The sequence below is a fragment of the Podarcis liolepis genome (genome assembly GCF_965112155.1).
Source record: "Podarcis liolepis genome assembly, chromosome: 1".
NCBI classification, from domain to species: Eukaryota; Metazoa; Chordata; class Lepidosauria; order Squamata; family Lacertidae; genus Podarcis; species Podarcis liolepis.
The window spans coordinates 7,593,390-7,613,491 of record NC_139554.1 but is presented as its reverse complement, the minus strand read 5'-3'; the positions used below and the strand labels follow the sequence as shown (position 1 = coordinate 7,613,491).

The following is a 20,102-nucleotide window of genomic DNA, read 5'->3' as shown; positions in this document are numbered from 1 at the left end:
GGGGATATTTAAAGTGTGACTCCAGCACATGGGAAGGATGAGCTTGATGCTTCCCATCAATCCCATACCACGGATGCTTCCTTTCTGATCCTCCCTGTGGGAACTTTACACATTCCAGTGGAAGAAAGGTAGAGTTACATTACATCATGGATTGTGATTTCCCAACACACAAACACAGAGACAAAATCTCATTCTTCCTGCAGATGCCAAGTTTCTCTGTACAGTGCATTGACGGAAGAGGGAGCTATTTTCCTTTGAAAGTGGTCAAAACAAAGCAGAAATGTGTCTTCAGGGTTAAGGACCCATTGAAAGAGATGAAACAGGAGTGGACAGATAGGCAGAAGCAGCACATTCTTCTCACAGGGATTGGTGAGTAAACCAAAGGAGCAGCCTTTGGACATGTGCTTTCTTATTAGTCATCCAACGAAAAGTGTGACCACTGCAGTGGGAAAATGCAATAGTCACCTATTACACCCAAAACATGCTGTGATGAGCTCTGTATACCTGGAAGACTGGGGAGAACCAGGTTCAAATTTCCCTCTCAACCGCAAAGCTCACTGGGTAACCTTGGGCCATTCATTTTTTCTCGGCCTAACCTACCTCACAGGATTCTTGTGAAGATAAAATGTGGAGAAAAGGACCACCGTGAACCACTGGTCCTGAGACCCTTGCAGGAAAGCCAGGATAGAAAGGTGTTAACTATACATTTTCACTCATTTCACCTACATTATTTTCATAGATTTGTAGAGTTGGAAGAGATGACAAGGGTCATCTACTCCAACCCACTGCAATGCATGAATCATACATGACAGGTGGCCATCCAATCTCTGCTTAAAAACCTCCAAGAAAGGAGAGTCTACAACCTCCTGAGGGAGTCTGTTCCACTGTCAAACAGCTCTTATTGTCAGAAAGTTTTCCCATGTTTAGTTGGAATCTCCTTTCTTGTAACTTGAAGCCATTGGTTTGTGTCCTACCCTATTGAGGTAGATGACAGAACTTTATAAAACCATGTGTGGTATGGAGAAAGTGGATAAGAAAGATTTTTTTCCTACTTCATATGTTAGAGCTCAGAGTCATCCATCCTGGGAGTGACGAGGTGGGGGTTATCGTTTTTGTTGGCTACCACATTGTGTATTTTTGTGTTCTTATATTTTAAACTGCCCTGCAAACTTTGGATAACAGGCAATATAGAAATTAAATAAATCAATATCCGATGGAGCTGAAGGGTGGGAGGGTCAGGATGGACAAAAAGGAAATAAATTATCTGACAAGGGTACAGCTAAAACTATGGCATTTGCACCCACAAGGATAAAGTTATCAGAATCAGCATGACTCTGAATACCAGTAGCTTCCCAGAGGCAACTACAGCAGTTGCCCGCTGTGGGAACAGGGTGCTGGACCAGGTAGGCATTTGGTCTGATCCATCAGTGCTCTCATGTTCTTACCATTGTACGTAATTCATTTATCAATCTTAAAGCATACTGGTGTGTGGAGTATGTGTGTGCGCGTGCGCGCTTTTAAGAATTATGTTTGTTTCATTCAATTTCCATTACTGTTTGCCAGCTGCCTCAAACCTCTTTGAAGAAATAGGTTAGGATAGAATTTTATATATATATATATATATATATATATGTTTTCGTAGATTTTCACGGGTACAGGAATGCAGGTTTTGGTGTCCTCGGGTGTCTTCCCGTGTAAAAGTTGGGGTGTCTAGGCGACTAGACACCCCAACTTTTACACGGGAAGACACCCGAGGACACCAAAACCTGCATATATATATATATATATATATATATATATGTATATATATATATATATATATTTGTGGGATGGGAGGGGGTAGCTGTTGTACACAGAATCATAGAACTGTAGAGTTGGAATGGACCCCAAGGGTCATCTAGTCCAACCCTCTGCAATGCAGGAATCTTTGTCCCAACAACTTTGAGATTAAGACTCTCATGCTTGAACCATCTCTTGGCCCCACATCACTGGAACCGATTGGACTGGGAAACATGGCATTTGAGGAGGCGACACGAAAGTGTTCTATCTATTCTCTGGACCACATCAACGAGGCCAAGTGGAGGCGGGGAGGGTCTTGTTATTTGGTTAGCCCAGGCCCTCCACCTGCAGCTGCTGGGTGACCTTGGGCCAGTCACGCTTCTCTGAAGTCTCTCGGCCCCACTCACCTCACAGAGTGTTTGTTGTGGGGGAGGAAGGGAAAGGAGAATGTGAGCCGCTTTGAGACTCCTTCGGGTAGTGATAAAGCGGGATATCAAATCCAAACTCTTCTTCTTCTTCTTCTTCCTCCCCCCCACCCTGGGGAGGCCACTTTGCAGTTTGACTTCATCCCCAGAGACGCACTCCATTGTCTCTCAGGGGCAGATGGATGCCAATAATAAAGGCGCAGCAGCAGCACATGTGCTAGTCACCTCTCAGAATCATCGAATTGTAGAGTTGGAAGAGATCCCAAGGGTCATCTAGTGTGGCGCTGATAACACCAAGGTTGCAGGTTCGATTCCCCATAAGGGACAATGGCATATTCTTGCATTGCAGGGGGCTGGACTAGATGGCCCTCAGGACCCCCTCCAACTCTACAGTTCTATGACAGGTGGCCAATCCAACCTCCAGTCATAGGACGCTGCCTTATCCCGAGACAGACTCAGGGCACCGTCTCAGGAGGCAGGTTCCACAGGGGCAGCAGATCCCCGATGCGGATCTCTATCCCCCTCACTCACCCCTTCTACCCTGGTGGGAAGGCGGGGCACCGTTTTGTGGCTTGCCCTGGGGGGGGGGGCGGTTGGCCAAATCATTTGGCCCGTGTACCTCAGTGCTGCCTACACGGACGGGAAGCAGCATCTCTCCCGGGCTGCAGCCACCCAGGGACGGAAGATGCACGTGGGAACCAGCCCCGGGCGACCCGACCTCATCCACGGAGGCTGGATCCAGCAGAAAGAGGCGGGGGGGCGCGCTCTGCACGTCCTCAGAGGCACTCTTTCCCTCACGCGCGGCGCTGCGAAACAGGCGCCCCTGAGGATGTGCAGAGCGCCGCGAGGGCAACCCGAAACCATGAGGGACTACGGGGGTCAAAGTGCCGCCTCCATCCACCTCCCAGAGAAACTCGGGCGAGGTTGGATCCAGCGGAAAGAGGCGGTGGCGAGGCGAGCAGGTGGGGAGGGGGAGCGAGGAAGCGGCGCGCTCTGCACGTCCTCAGAGGCACTCTTTCCCTTACGCTGCGAAACAGGCACCCCTGAGGATGTGCAGAGCGCCGTGAGGCGCGGGGCGGCGGCAACCCGAAACCATGAGGGACTACGGGGGCCAAAGTGCCGCCACCGCCACCGCCGCCGCCCCTTTAACGGGCGGGGAGGCGGTGGGCGTCTGCCTGCCTGGATGAAAGGCCGGGCCGACGCCGCGGACGTGCCGGTGCCGCCTCTCCCTCCCTCTCCGCCCCGAAGGCCCGTCGCCGTGTGAGGAGGAGCCGTCGCCGCCTGCTCACGGCTGCCGCCGCCGCCGCTCCGCCTCCTCCTCCTCCTGCTGCCGCCGCCGCTGCCCTTCCTCCTTCCCTCGCTTCCCCTTTCCTGACAAGCCGCCGGCCGGGCTCCTGCTTCCCCCTCAGGTACGTCGCGCTCCGGCTTCTTCCTCCTCCTCGTCCTCCTCCGCCGCCGCCTCTCCTCTCCCTCGGCCCGCGAGGCCGGCGCCTTAGTCAGCAGCCGGGCCCGCCCGGGTGCCTCGGCCTCGGCCCGCTAGGCCGGCGGGCCCTGCGGGGCTCCGTGAGGGGAAAGAGCGGCGGCTTGGCGGGGTCTCCCGGCCGCGCGGATCAGGGGTCGCCTCGTGGAAGAGGAAGGGGGGCTCGGAAGAAACCCCCCCACTCCTGTGCAGGCCTCGTGGGGTTATTTGGGGGGGGGCCTTAAGGGCGGAGAGGGGGAGACGGGCGGCACTCTCGGGCGTCTGCTGCTTCTGCCGCTCAGGAACAAGGAATGGGGGCTTTGAGAGGGGGGGGAGAGGGTGAACCCCCCAAAATAATTAAGTGGGAAATAGTTTTCTCCAGAGTCGGGGAATCCTGTTCTCAGACTGTCTCCCCCTTCCCCCCTTTTTAATAGGAGAAATATTCCCCCACCCACCCACAAATGCACCCCCAGAAGACCCCACGCTTCTGGTTAGGAAATCCTGCGGAGATGTAAGGAAGGGTTGCTTCCCTTTTTCTAACCTGTGTTGAAGGAATATAGGGAATCCCCCCCCTTTTAATTGTTTGGCCTTTTTAGTCTGCATAAAAAGCCCCCCTGACAATCCAAGTTGGGGCACACCTGGGCTTGAGCTCTCACACCTGGGAGTGTGTCCTGTTGAGCTCATTGGGACTTGCTTCTGAGTAGGCATTGCTTTGCGCTGGGAGCGGGACAAGAAACCTCTTGCACGCTGGCAGGGAAATGCCAGCCTGTCTGTGGGTGTAGCTGAAGGTGTGTCCCTTCCAGGAAATGTCTCTCCTCCAGCCCCATGATAAGAAATCTGGGGTGCTAAACCTGTGGTCCCCAAGGGTATGCGTTAATGTGCTGGATCTTCTCACTGTTACTCCCCTGCCCCTCGGTTCATAAAAGCTAGGGGTCCCTAAGTGTGCCTTCAAATCCCTGCTGATAAAATAGTTTGGGGTGGGGTCTTCTGTTTCATAGAAGAAAGGGTGCTAAAGTTGTAAGAAGGCCTTCTGTTGGCCAACAGTGGGAGGCTGAGGCTAATTCAAGACTAAAGGATATGCTCTTACCTATGGAGCTGTGTGTTTTAAAATTTATATTTTATTTCATTGATGTCCTGCTTTTCTCCCAAGGAGCTCAAGGTAGAAAACACAGCTGTCCACACACCCCATTTTATCCTCACAACAACACTCTGGTTAGACTGAGCGCTTTCGAGCTGCCCAGGGTCACCCAGCAAGCCTCCCGCTTTGAACCCTGATCTCCGGTCATCGTCCAATACTCTTAACCATCGCTGCACACCAAAGTTCATTTTATCTAAAAGATTCTTTAGGGATAGATTTCCTAGGAATGACCGGGTGAAGGAGATGGCAGTCTTTGGAAGAAAGTCCCGTGGGAATATGGAGGGTGAATTCTGAGTGGCGTGGTGTAATTAATGAGAATCTGATTAGAGTGCAATATCTTGGGGAGATGTGTAGCATTTATGAGGAGGGATACGCTGAGGTGTGGACTCCTAATTTTTGAAGAGCTCAAGGGAATGGAATTCATGCCTCGCAAGGGGAAGATGATCCGGTGCTTGCGGCTCTATGCTCCCAGTGCTATGGTTTCTTTGTTGGTCCTGAATGCATTTCTGGTTCACTCCTGGAGTGTTGGAATTTCTCCAGGAGTTCATTGCAGGTTCGTCTAATTATCAGTGCTCCCTCGTGACATTCTCATTGTGGACTTGAAGGATCTTGATGATAGAGTGAGATGTAGACTTTGCATCCCAGACTCGAAGCAGACTTTTCTCTGCCTTGCTTTAACTTATTTACATTTGGATCAAGTTCTCAGAGTGCTGGTTTAAGTTTAAGAAATGAAATGTCAGCGTTCAAAAGAAAAATCGGCTGTGGATTTTGCCCTTCACAGGAAATAAGAAATTCTATGTTGGTGGGCCCACTTTGGAAAATAGTTCTCATTGTGCCTGTGCTGTTCAAATATGGTTCCTGGAAGATTAAGGAAATGTTCTTGTGCTATAGCTAAGGTAGACTTTAGGTGGTTTCTTAGGTATGTTGGCTGAAGCCTTGGTGTGAATTCTTCTTGGAAGGCTGTTCATCTGTGCTTGGCTGAACATGGGTGGGGGAAACAAAGACTTGGTTCAGGCAGGCTAATGCCTAGCAGTACAGGAACGAACTGGCACAAGCCTTGCGCTTGCATTCCCTTTCTCCCCTTTCTCCATGTTAAAAAACGTCCACTTCAGAGCTAATCACAGTTTCTCATGATGTCAGAGCACAAGGAACTGTGTTCAGATCCAGAACAGAAACTTTCTATTGGCTCTTGTGTGATAGGGAGAGGAAGGGAGGGGACGTGCACATAGCTTTGTCTAAGCCTGGCTGTCAGTCTCCCTCTAAATTCGTAATGCTTTAGAGTTTTTCTAGCGATGACTTGGCTGAAATTTACTTCCAGTTAATGCCATAGTTGACCAAGTGAATTGTGAAAGCACATTGCCACAAATTAAAACATTTGAGGGAGGAGAAGCATTCAAGCAAGTGAACTAAATGAAATAGTTCGTATAATAAAAGAAATGTAACTGCTGAAACAGATCAATTTCGTCACTTATTCTAAGACATTTCTCTCCTCCCCCCACCCCATTTTACTTTATTGCAAGCATTTAGTACTGCACTGCAATGTGTAAGTGAGGCCAGTCCTCCAATTGCAGTGAAAAGTGAACATCGTTTTGCTCTTTATAAGTTCTGGAGCAGTACTTGAAAAGCTTATGTTGGAGAAAGTAGAAGTGTACTACGGTAATAGGTTGTAGGCATAACTATTTCTATAAGGGTACCCCTCTTCACTCTTGCATGGCAGCTGCATGAGTCTGCTTTATACAGTATGCATCATGGCTTAATCATCAGGTTTAGCTTGATAAAACAGTTTCAGTAATAGATTCTCTGGGTTCCCTTTACTGCTTGCTGGGAATGTTGCAGGGACTTGGCATTTTGCATTTCTTCAAAAGATGTGGCGTACTTTCTTCAGATGATACTGACTTTAGGGAAGCAGTAGCTGTTAATAGAGCAGCAAATGAAGTCTTAACCCTCCAGTCCTAAATATACTTCTCTTGGACCCTGTCCCATTGATTTCAGTCAACTTCCAAATATGTATGTGCTTAGACTACAGCCTAAAACCAATGGATCGTGTAGTTCTGTTTCCCTTGTATGTTAAAATTACAATAGTCATCTTCATCTTAAAGTAATGGAAAAGGTGAATATGAAGTTAAGGCATTTGTGTGGAAACTGCGGGTAGCTCTAATTAATTACTACTCGGCCTACAGCCTCCCTTTCAGGCTATGATAAAGTCTCAGGGATATGATTCTGAAGCTGCCCCCCCCCCCCCGGTATATATGTGGGCAAATGTGTGAAGAAATGAGCAATGAGGTTTCATTGCTTTTTTTTCCTGTTAACCAACCTTGGATTGTTTTTATTTTGATTATGTATTTTGTGTTTCTATAGTGTGATTTTATCCTGTGAACTGCCCTGAGACCTGCGGGTATAGGGCTGTATACAAATTTAATAAATAATAATAATAATAACCTGTTCTCAAAGCTACAAACATGATTCTGACCAAACTGCGGGAGGCAGTGGAAGACAGGAGTGCCTGGCGTGCTCTGGTCCAGGGGGTCACGAGAGTCGGACACGACTAAACGACTAAACAACAACAACCACCTTGCAATTCAAACTCTAGTACAGGCTTCCTCAACCTCGGCCCTCCAGATGTTTTTGGCCTACAACTCCCATGATCCCTAGCCAGCAGTCAGGGATGGTGGGAATTGTAGTCTGAAAACATCTGGAGGGTCGAGGTTGAGGAAGCCTGCTCTAGTAGTTTACTTCTTGCTTGTGTGTGCTATAGTAATAATTAAATGGTCCTTAAATTTATGGACTTTAAAAATGAGCTGCTGGGATTTCTAAGGTGATGTCCTAGTAATAATGGAATTCTCCCCCTAACCTGTTAGATGTGGAGTCCAAACTTATGCATGTTCACTCACTACATAAGAACATAAGAGTTCTGCTGAATCAGGCCAAGGGCCAGTGTAGACCAGCATCCTGGTTTTCACAGTGGCCAACCAGGTGCTTGTGGGAAACATGCGAGCTCCCAACTCCTGCTATTTCCAGCAACTGGTATTCATTCAGAAGCAGCATACTGCCTGCAACGTGGAAGTAGAACATGGTCTGTCAGTGGCTACTAACTATGATGGCTGTCATCCATTGATTAGTCTAACCTGCTTTTAAAGCTATCCAGGTGAGTGGCCATCAGTGCCTTTTATGGGAGTGAATTATATAGTTCAGCTATTTGCTATGTGAAGAAGCAGATTCTTTCGAGTCCTCCAACATTCATGTCCACCAGATGTCTACAAGTATGAGTATTTATGGGAGTAGAGCAAACCTCACTCTTACGTGTGTACAGGAGTGCAATTTTTAGTTTGTATTCTGGAGCTAAATAATTGTATGAGTAGAACGTGTTCTGCTTGTGCAGCAGGCTCTCCCCCTTTGCCCTTGCACCCCCCCCCCAAATCTGCTCTGGCGGATTTGGGGAATCTGCAGAACAAATTTAGAGAGTATGTGGGGGCAGAAAAAGGGGAGAGCATTCTGTTGCACAAGGAGAAATCTTTGTGCTGACAGAACATTCCCCCTAGCTCTATGTTGAATACATCCCGAAGTATTGTAAAAGCCAGATAAAATCCCCACCTACAAAAAAAGTTGAGATTCCTGTCTCTTTTAAAATGTAATCAAGGATAAGACCTAAAATGTGAAGGTGTTCTTGAGGAATCAGATGAATATGCCAGATACTGTAAACAGGCTACAGAACTGGTGACACTGGAAACAACTTTGGCATGGTAACCTTTTAATCTAACTAGCTGATCCTTTTTCTATACGCAGGATTTTCTCAACGTAAGGTGTTTAGCAGCGGGTGGCTCGGAAGAAGACTCTTACAAGGGCCAGGAGTAGATGCTTAAAGCAGTGAAAATATTGGTAACGCTTCTTGTCCTATGCAGATTTAGTTGGGATCAACAGGCTTGGGAATGCCTGACATTGCGAAGGAACAGGCTGCCAGCAGTACTTAACTGAAAATCAAGCTGAAGATTGGTTATTTAAAGGAATAAAGTGAAGCACTCAGAATAGCATATACATAAATAGTGCCTACAGGACAAGTATGTTGAAGTATGGTACTAACTCCTAGTAATGGGATAATACTTGGTTTGATTGCAATATCTTGCCATCTAAAGAATGTGTATTTTAATGGGATTATTGGTTAGTAAGAGTTGGTAAGAACAGTAAGCAGGAAGCTGGCCCTTGAGGATTGTGTGAACTGTTTAACAGTGAAATCAATTGCTAGATGGGGATTTCCACACACACACTGCTAAATATAATAATTTAAATTTCTTGGTCCTTCAGCTTCAGAACTTTAATGAAAAGAAAGCTGTTGCACCTGCAACACATTGGAAAGGGCACTGTTTAGATATAAGATAACATGCTTGCTTGTTGTAAATGCGGTCATTCAAGCTGTGCACGATGCAAGTGGCTTTTTGTTTTGTTTTTCCGTTTGCTGTGTGCTCCAGTTGAACTGCAAGAGCAGCTTACTGGAGGTCAATCAGTAAGTCTGTGACTAATATGGTTCTTGTAGGCTACACTAGCTAGCTTCCTAAACCAAGTTACTGGAAAGCCAGTGCAATCAGAAAATGGCTCCTCCCCCTCCTCTATTAGGTTTGGCAGCTTGGTGATCCACTAAGCGTAACACAGGGATTGTCAATAGCTGTGAAGGGTGCAGAATGTAGCCAGTAGGCTGCATCTGACTTGACAGATCAGAAGTAGTGTATACCTGACCAATATATGGGAGTGATAATGAAAACTTTATAGGGTTGTCATCAAGATAAATAAGTGGGAAATGTTGCTGCTAGCTCTGAGCCTTAAGGAGAAGGTAGAATGCCAATTTAAATAACCTTAATAACTGTGAAGAAAGACAGTAGTAACTCCGTTCTATAAAAACATGAGCCACCGTGGCCCTTCCCTCTGTTAAGTGGTGCAGCAAATAGCATGCCTTTGGTCATGAATTATTTCTATTGAAGACTGCAAACAAAAGAGTTTAGCTTGCAGGCTGCAATCGTGAACCCACTTACCTAAGAGTAAGCCCCACTGAATCTGTGTTGCAGCCATAATTGTTCCAAATAGTTTCAATAGAGGAAAAGAAAGCACAACTTTCCTCTTGAAAAACCTTTGCTGCTTCCTTTGGAAGGAATTATAAAAGCATAAGAAGTTTGTTTGGATCAAGGTTGGCTCTGTTTTGGGGTTCTCAGCTAGAATCTCTGAATTCTTTGTATGGCTGTTAAGCTTGCAGGCTTCCCACAGGCAGCTTACTGGCTACTGGGAGAACAGGATTCTGGACTAGACGGGCTATTGGCCTGATCCAGTAGGCTGTCCTTGTGAGTTGAAGATATTCCAGCATTCTGAGTCCTCGGGCAACCAGCTGGAATGATCAGGAAACAGCTGCACCTCGGAGTGCCGGGGCCCATAGAAGGCCTGTTCATTTGTTTATAGCATTTTTACCTTGCTCTTTGGTCAAAAAGGCTCCCCCAGCAACTTACAAGAACAGCAGCCAGACGGTCCCTGCACTCAGGTTTAACAGTCTGAACAGACTGTACTGTTTGGATGCTGTGCTCTGTCTCCATGGTTAAAGGCAGTACGTATGCATCCAAACACCAGATACTGGAAATTCTAAGAGGGCAGAGTCCAGTTGTGCCCAGGTCCTGCTCACAGGTTTCCCACGGGCATCTGGTTGGCCACTGTTCCCTCAGGTGGCACAAGGAGTCAGTGCATCTGGCTGTTAAAACGGGAGGTTGGTGGTTTGAGGCCACCCAGGGATGGCTGTGGGCAGGATTCCTGCATTGCTGGGGGTTGGACTAGATGACCCTCAGGATCCCTTCCAACTCTTAAGATTCCATGATTCTATGTGAGCAGGGTGCTGGACTAGAGGAGCCGTTGAATGGATCCAGTAGGCTCTTCTTACACTATGCTCTTCATAATTAAAATAATAGAATCATAGAATCATAGAGTTGGAAGAGACCACAAGGGCCATCGAGTCCAACCCCCTGCCAAGCAGGAAACACCATCAGAAGGAGACTCCACCACACTCCTTGGCAGCAAATTCCACTGTCGAACAGCTCTTACTGTCAGGAAGTTCTTCCTAATGTTTAGGTGGAATCTTCTTTCTTGTAGTTTGGATCCATATTTCCCCCTTTTCTGCATAAAAAGGTGGGGAAACTGGTTTTTGGAGGCGATAGCAAATCTACATTTATGTAAATGTGTGTAAACGGTATCGCTGTTCTCGCAGTAAACACTCCGGGTTCTCAATTAGTCTCTTAAGATGTTTTAATAGCATTTGCGGAACTTCCTTAATGCTTGTCTGTTAACAATTCTACTTCATGTGTCTGAAGGCCGAAGCCTTGGAGAGCTCTTGCCTCAAAGATCACAACGCTCAGGCTTCTTTAAGAGTGCATCTGGTATTCTCTCTTCCTCTTCAGAGAGTAATATTGGGAGCTGTGCCACGTTTCATACCATGTAAAAGGAAGAGCTAGACTTGCTCCAGCTTGCAGAGGGCGGCGTGATTATGCAGCTATAGCTGTGTAGCAGCTCTCTCCCCTGCCCCCTTTACACTCTTCCTGTGCTCCACCTTTTTCTACTTCGGAGATTAGATTATTGTAGGTCAAAGTACTTCTAGTCGCTGTTTGAACCAGATTACAGTATGGGCGCTGGGAAAACTGAGCAGTTTGTGTTGGGGAACTTTAGTAAAAGCAGTAAAGTTTTCGTTCCTCCATTCGGGCAAAATGACTTGGGGAGAGGGTGGGGAAGCTTTTCTGTGCCTGGGGTAGTAGATAAGGGGTTGCTGAAGCGTCTTCCCCATGGAAGTCATAAACACATCACAGTGAAGATAATGAAATTGTGGTTTTGGTTCTGGAAAGATTTTAAAAAGTCCCCTTGCTGTGAACAGATTGAAGTTCTACTGCTCACTGCTGTTTCACGAAGTGGAACTAACTCATTTTCCCCCCTTTGCCCTCTTTCACGTATGCTCAGATTTAGACAAAATACTTCAAATTCCTAAGAGTCAAAAGCAAATATTTAGGGCTTGGTTTGTAGAACATTGAAAGAGAGACCCAATTAAATATTAGAATGCCAGCCCAACATTTTTAGAAGCCTAGGGAACCAGGCACCCAGGGTTTTTGACATTGTGTTACTCTGACATGCATATTTGACAGCCCTTTGAAAGTTATATTAATCACTTTCTTGCAAGTAACATAATTTGCTCTTAAGTAACGTTCCGGGGGGGGGGGTATTCAGTGTGAGTTTAACCCACTGTAATTAATGAAAGTGACTAAGTTAGGTCCATTAATTTCAGTGAGCCTGCTCTGAGGAAAACTTAGTTGAGTACCACCCAGTGTTGTTAAATAATTTGATGGAATAGCACTGAAGTTTTGTAGCTGACGGTTGATGGTACTTTAGAACCCACTGAAAGGTCACGCAGCGCCTTGAAAGCACATGGTGTTTACAGGGTAACATGAGCAAAAGCCAGGCCCCTGCCCTGAAGAGCTTACAATCTAAATATATACTGTGGTGTGCTGAGAGGTGGGGAAAGAGTTGCAAGGATAAAAAAGGGATGATTGTAAGCAAATGCAATTATGCATCCTTAGAGTTTGTTACTGTTGGGGATTATGACTAACGGGATGAGCCAAAGTACTCGGTGTTTAGGATCTGCTTTTTCCTGTTCAGGTTTTAATAAACCTTAGGAGTTGTTTTGATATGTGCTTTGCTCCCACATCAAGTGATGTTACAAACAGTATGTTTTCCTGTTGAAACTGCAGGCGGTCTGTGGAAGTCTTTAAACCAGATTAAACCAGTGTCTGCCTTTCCCTGCCCCAGTTTTCATGAAGTTGGAAGTAGTCTCTGCACTCCTTTTTCCTAACTCTTTTTATTTTAATGGAGGAATATAAAAAGCTGACTAGGAAACGTTTGCATTCCTTCTTTTTTAAAGTATTTCTTTCTCCGTTGTGCTGGGTGATTGCTCAACATTTGAAATGTGGAACTGTGTGCCACAGTCCACGTGAAAAAAGTTTGTGTAACACTCGGTGCCCATCTCTGTCCCATTGTGAGTTTGTTTTGCAAGAGCTGAAAGTAAACACTTCAGCACACAATTCATAATTGCTCTGCTGCAACTAGCTGGACTTAATGAGTACTGTAGCTTAATTAGATTATATTTGAATGAATACATAAATTCTTCAAAATGAGCTTGAAGAGATATTAGTACATCAAATAAAGATGGAGAGATTTCAAATTTGCCTCGGTGGAAGCCTTCAATGAAAACCATTGTGGGGCAGCGACTATCCAAGGCCTTCATGACTTGTGGTATTGGGCTTTATGCAACCCAGCAGCCATACAGGACCACCTCCAGGTTTAAGGAGGTTCTGGTGCCCTTTCATGGACCTCCCTGGTGGAGCTGTAGACAGATGCCTACTTGAAGCCCATAAGCGGAAAATGCTTATGGGCATCACTCTTCTGCCCATGAAAACCCCCAGTAATTGGTCTTCAGAGGCACACTATCTCTGATACTGGAAGCAGACTACTTGATTAATGGCCATTGATAGACTTACCCTTCATTAATTTGTCTAATTCCCATTTAAAAGCTGTCCAAGTTTATGACCATCACTGCATCTTGTGGTAGCATACTCAGTAGTTTGCCTATGCACTGTGCAAAGAAGTCCTTTCTTTTGGCTGTCCTGATTCCTGAATCACCTACCATTTAACTTTACTGGATGTCCTAGGGTTCTAGTATTGAGAGAGAGGGAGAGATAAGCTTCTCCCTATCCACTTTCTCTACACCATGTTTAATTTTATACACCTCTGTCATCTCCCCGCTTTACACACCTTTTTTTGCTAAGCTAAGCAGCCCCAAACCTTTAACCTTTCCTTACAGGGAAGTTGCTGTAGCCATTGATCATTTTGGCTGTACTTTTCTGCACTTTCCCACAGCTCTACAATATACTTTTCGAGGTGTAGCGAACACTGTTTTGTGCACAGTATCCCAAGTACTATTTTCAGTCCCTTTTCTACTAATCACTAACAGGGAATTCACCTTTTTCATAGCTGCCTTGCATTGGGTGTTAGCAAGTTATCCACCACAGCCCCAATAACTTTCTTTTTCTAGTCACCACAGGTTCAGACTTCAGTAGTGTATATGTGAAGTTAGGGATTCTTCTCCCAAATGGAATCAGTTAACACTTCCTTACACTGAATGGCACTTGCCATTCTGCTGCCCATTCACCCAGTTTGGAGAGATGCTTTTGGAATTACTTCTTCTTTTGTCTTTCCCACTCTGAATAATTTGGTATCATCAGCAAACTTAGCTACCTCTATACATATGCATGCAAAAGAATGTGCTATATTCAGAAGTAAGCCCTATCAAATTCAGAGGGACTTATTCCCAGATAGGATTGCAGGCTGAAGTTGCAGAATCAATGTCTACTCAGAAGTTAGTCCTTTTGAATTCTCCGAGGCTTACTCTTAGGTAAGTGGGGATAGTATTGCAGCCTTAGTATCAGAAGGGATTGTGGGCTACTGATCCAGCCCTGGTTTTAAGGAAATGTACTTGATACTTAAACCTTTCCTGGAAGGTGTTGCTTGATTCAGCTTGGCTGGCGTTCGTTGTTTGTGTGTCATACTTTCTCTTCAGTGTAGTTTGGTTGTCTTTCCTGACTCAGCCAGAGCTATTTTCTTTTTTCTTTTCTTTTTTTCTTCTGTTTTTCTTTCTGTTTTATTTTGCAGTATTTCATTCAATAACATTAATCATTCTTTGCAATACATACTATACATATATATCTATCTATTTTCCATAGTTGTACCATTATGACTTCCCTCCACCCCGTGCTCAGCTTCCATTGTTAGAGATGTTTTCTTTTGTGGACCAGTTTCTCTGACTTGCCATGGTCTAGATTGCACAGGCTGGACTTGGATGAGGAGGGGTCTTCCTCTGAGCAGTGAAATGGGCTAAATTTACATCAGGTCACTTCCGTCTATCATCTCATCATTCACTTCCTCACTCCAAGCATACAGTGAGATGATGTTCTGTAGCAGTGCACATCACGGGGGTAGAGAAGGCAGAATGTGACATGATAGGCTCTTTCAATAATACATAGGCTCTAAAATGAAATAACTGTAGTTTCATGAACAGACAGAGGAGTGTAATTTAGGATCCATTCCAGTCATGCATCCATGGACTGTGGACTGTGGTCCACAAAAGTTATGTCATAATAAATTTGTTCGCTTTGAAGTGGCTGTTTTTTTGGGTGTGTGTGTGATTTATTGTTTGTTTGTTTGCAGCAACAGGGCTGCTGGAAATTGCCCCAGTATAAGAAAATTGCATGCAGCTGTTGAAAACCAGCTGCAGCCATTACATTAACTCTTAAGGAATTTGGTGTGTGCTGGCTAGAACTGAGATGGAGCTTAGAAGCAGGGAAGCAATGGAAAGGGGAGGCTCAAAAAAGCAGGGAAACAGCAGGGTGGAGCTGGATTTTAAGACGGATTTGGCATTTTGCAGTGGGAAGGACGTGATTCACAAGTCTGTCCATTTTTGCAAACAAATCCACGAAAATTAGAAGCTGAAACATTTTTACTATCATTTGACAGAAAGCAAATCATTTGGCTCATTGGCGTATGTCTGCTGAAAGCAGGGGAGAACAGACTCTCCTACAGAAGTTTCCTCTCTGTCTCTTCAAGCAAACAACTGAGTGGGTTTTTCATAGCTGCCTCGTTTATATTGATAAAGAGTCTCCAGTGCACTGGATTGGGATGACCTTTCAGACCTATTGCTGATTTCTTTTTCTCCCCCTAGCTGTAGCCTAACCTCAGGATATAGGAAGGAAGCTTTTATAACTTGTCATGCGTCACTAGTAGAGAAATATGTCTCTCCTTAGATTTGTGGTGCTTGATTTCCACCCCCCCTTCCTTTCACAATCGTTCTACCAGATGCCTGGGAGTTTTATCAGCAGCACTGGGTTGCTTGCAGAATGATTTGAGCCTAGTCACAGCTTATTTCTGATAGTTTTGACCCTGGGAAGATGACTAAGCAGTTGTGTGCTAATATAAATCCTTCTGACATGGCTGTAGGCAGGACTTGGACTTGCTGGTGACTGATGGGGATGGCAAAATGTCCTTAAAAGCTTGGATTCATCTTTGATCCCAACTGAAGACCTTCTTCACCACCACCCCAAATGACTTTAAAGAAAAGTTTTAAAATGGAAACAGCAAGTGACAAACTCCAGAATTTCATGCAGTGTGTAAAAACTGCAAGTACTGGTGGCATTTAAAATAGATGAGGGTTTTGGAGTTGAAGGATGAACAGTGAAGGAACCAAATTTGCAAGTGGAATTGAGTTATTCAGAACGGGCACTGTCTTAACCGGTTGGCCAGCCAACAGAATGGCAAAGGAGGTCTAACTCTAAATGGGCAGAACAGTACATATTGTGTGATGACTCATCCCGATTCTGTGTGTGCTTTTGTGATTACTTGTGAAAGTGATCTTGGTTATACAGTGGCACCTTGGGTTACATACGCTTCAGGTTACATACACTTCAGGTTACAGACTCCGCTAACCCAGAAATATTACCTCGGATTAAGAACTTTGCTTCAGGTTGAGAACAGAAATCATGCTCCGGCAGTGCGGCATCAGCAGGAGGCCCCATTAGCTAAAGTGGTGCTTCAGGTTAAGAACAGTTTAAGGTTAAGAACGGACCTCCATAACAAATTAAGTACTTAACCCGAGGTACCACTGTATTGGAAAGGTCTTTTCAATCTCAAGTGCAGTGATGTAGCAGCGAAAAAAAGGCAGAAATAAGGATAAGGAAAGGGTTGACGCTAATAACAATGGTGATGTATAATTGTTTGCATGGCCATGAGTAGAATGCAGTGTATAGTTTTGGGTTCCTCACCTTAAATGCGACAGCTCAGTGAGCATAAGAAGCTGTTTTCTACTGGGCCAGACCATAGGTCTGTTTATCCCACTATTGTTGACTCTTGCTGACAGTGACTCTCCAGAATCTCAGGCAAAGTTATTTCCTGTTGCTGCATTCTCTTTTCTGTCTAGAGACAGACAGGGATGTTTGGCTTTACAAAGCATGTGCTCTGCCATGGAGCTATGCCCCCCGCCATTCAAATATTACCTTCGTGTGGGAAGTGCTGCGGCTCAGTCTGATCCCAGTGACACTCTGTGTAAGATATCCTACCTCTCTGGTGTTGTCACTGACTTTGCATGAGAAGTCCTTGCAAAGTAGAAAGCTGGCACATTAAGCAAATGGCTGGGCTAGAGTCTCCTGTGACCCGCTAGCTTTCTGCATAATCGCTTTCTGCATGCAGAAGTCTTGAGAAAATACAATCCTCTGTGTGCGTTTCTAAATTGGGCAGACCTGGGAGGGTTTAACACATCCTCCATCCCACCCCAAGCAGCAGAATTTCATGACTTTGTCATTAAAATAGAACTAGGCTTAAAATCTCATTTTTTCATTGCGCATGTGGTATGACTTAAACTGAAAGGGCAGGTTTGCCCTACTTCCTATTATATCAAAACCAAATTTAAGCAATTACTGGTGCAACACTTGATGATCCAAGAAAATGTCTCTTAAGATTTATTTTGGAGCTTTGGTACAAAATTGTGACTAAAGTTGCAATCCTAACCTCACTAACTTCAGAGTAAGTCTCATGGGATGTATTTCCAAGTAGACATGGTTTGTTGTTTAGTCGTTTAGTCATGTCCGACTCTTCGTGACCCCCTGGACCAGAGCATGCCAGGTACTTCTGTCTTCCACTGCCTCCCGCAGTTTGGTCAAAAGACATGGTTACGATTGTACTGTAAAACTGCTAGCACTCCTATTTGCTTTGGAATTGCTATGGTCTATGTAAGAAATGTCCCTTGGAGCCAAGCAATACCTAGCAACATGTTCATGAAGGTTCTCAGCTAATTCTGAAGCTTTAGTTCTAAATGGAAAACTCAAAGATTGGTTTCTAGAGCCAAATTGTACTGGAGTATTGGCAGAGTTATTTACCAACAATTCTGGTTGCACCATTGTAAAGATAAGGACAGCATGCAAGATGCTGAACTGGTCTTCTGAAGCCAATGCGTATACAGACTCTTGTTTGTGTCTAGAAACCAAAAACATTCCTGTAGTTCTTACTGGTAATAGAGCATTGAACATGAAAGATGCAAGTTTTGCTTCTGTTTAGCCCATCCTTGCACCTCCACTATATCTGGTGCCACAAGTGGGCTTCCTTTGAAGGGTATGTAAAAGCAAAATACTTGTAAGTGTCCTCTAAATGTTCTAATGCTAGTAAATTTGTTGGGGAAATTAAAAGTAATGTGTGTACAGTAGTTCTGAATTCTCATGGGACTAGGTAATTTTCATAGATAAAACCCTTATGATACATTACTGGTACTGTATAAGGTTACATGCTAAACTTAGTACCCTGCTTTTGGCATGGCAAGTACACAAGAGCAGTAGCAGTCCTTATCTTTTCAATGAGCTAGTCTTCACAATACGGAATCATTTGTTTCCTAAACTGAAGCTTGTATGGGTGCTGTTCTCTGACCTTGAATATTACTGTCTTAAAAAACCCCACATTTAAACAGAAACTCTTAAAACACATACAGAGAATTGGTGGGATAAAGAATGATATTTGGGGGGGGGTTTGGTTAAATTTTATGTGATTTGGTTAGAGCAAATATATTAACTGTGTAGAGCAGTATTAACTGAGCAGCATTTTTTAAAAGCCATACTGCCTATGGAACAAATGTGTGCAGGTGGGTGAGAGAGACTCGTTCAGTGCATTAAAACACTGTTCCCATGATAGAACTTTCTTCATCCGTATGTGTCTTGATGAGAAGCCTTTTCTCATTTTCCATGTCCTGATCTTGTGTGATGCTTGAACTGAGCCGCTCAGAAAGGCAAATTTAACCATACAGTACTTCAAGTAGCTGAGGGCAAAATCCTTTCTAGAGTAATCTTCCAAGTCTCACTGAAGCAGGCAGAAGATTTGCTAGAGCAGAGCTCAGCTCCTGCTATGCGTATACTTGTTTTGTCTAAAGTCACGCAGGTCTATCCACGAGTACCGCATTGGTGGAAGAATGCCTGAGAAATCACATGGAAGCTGCTTAAAACTCCTCTGGGGAAAAGCTGGGCCAGAGAGTGGCATGTTAAGTATTGAGCTGGGCTAGTTGAAATGCCCCTGGTAGATTGTCACTGTCTCAAAGCTACCCTAACTCAATTTAGAATCTTGTGTGCTGGCTCATGTGTAACCCTTTTCCTCTTTTGGAAAATTATTCCATGCAGTCCACGTGTATTACCAGAACTGCATATACATGTTATATGGTGTACAGATGAAAGCAGCAGTGACAAACAGACCACTCGAACAATAAATATTACAAAAACACAGCTGCATGTAAAATGTTGCATTAATGCAAAACTACTAGCAATCACAAAGCAGTTATCAATTCCAAGACACCTCCCCTTTCATGCTCCTGGCTTTCACCCAGGACTCCACCCATCCATCCTGGCTCTTACTTAGGGCCAAGACAAACTCACAGCCTCTCCCAAAGAGGAGAATTCCTGGAACCTGCTGACATCACCTTAGTACAGTGGACCCTCCGGATACGAACTTAATTCGTTCCTGGGGTCCGTTCACACCCCAAAAATTACATAAATAGAGGCATGCTTCAGATACACGTGTATCTGAAGAAGTGTGCATGCACACGAAAGCTCATACCAAGAACTAACTTAGTTGGTCTTTAAGGTGCTACTGGAAGGAATTTTTTTATTTTGACTCTGCTCAATAATTATAATAATTACACAGGTTTGGAAAAGCAGGGTAAGCAATATATAAATGTTAGTGTGCTCTGTCTCTGCTTGGTATGTGTCTGATTACTGATGCCTACAGCTTTTGATGAACATACTTTGGCATGTGTGTAGAGATACCCTCTTCAGACTAATTTGCTAGGTTGGAATGGGTCGTTCCTCCTTCAGTTCCACACTATCAGTAACTCCTTTCATTCCTCCTACTTAACAATAGGGCGATTGAATCTGCGGAAAGTTAACGAAGCGTTTTTCTTCGTCAGCTGCACAGTCTCTTTGTATGTGTGAACAGAAGACTGAATAGAAATAACAGACAAAATGTTACCGGGTCGCTGTGATGTGCGGCTTTAAGTTGAAGGCCTGTTTGGGTTTCCAGATTGCTAGCTCCCTTGAGGTTTTGTTTCAGGAACCTGAAGTACTCCATAACATCTTTTTTCCATTTTGTTTTGTTATGTCAAAACATAGGAGTATGCTTCACCAGGCAGACTTCAGTTTCCAGTTTAGAATTCTTCTTA

General features: G+C 44.8%; 1 protein-coding gene across 8 annotated transcripts in view; it reads left to right on the top strand.

The window, feature by feature from the left end:
• The first annotated feature begins 2,826 nt into the window (after positions 1 to 2,826).
• The window catches only part of KTN1 (kinectin 1), a 112,474-nt gene continuing 95,198 nt past the window's right edge, over positions 2,827 to 20,102 (top strand). For 3 of the 8 annotated variants that reach the window (XM_083514185.1, XM_083514184.1, XM_083514181.1), the window contains exon 1: positions 3,126 to 3,613. The gene's annotated coding sequence lies outside the window, so the exon portion shown is untranslated. Of the gene's footprint in view, positions 3,614 to 20,102 lie in introns of all 8 variants that reach the window. The other 5 variants (XM_083514186.1, XM_083514183.1, XM_083514180.1 and 2 more) reach the window with 3 other exon arrangements.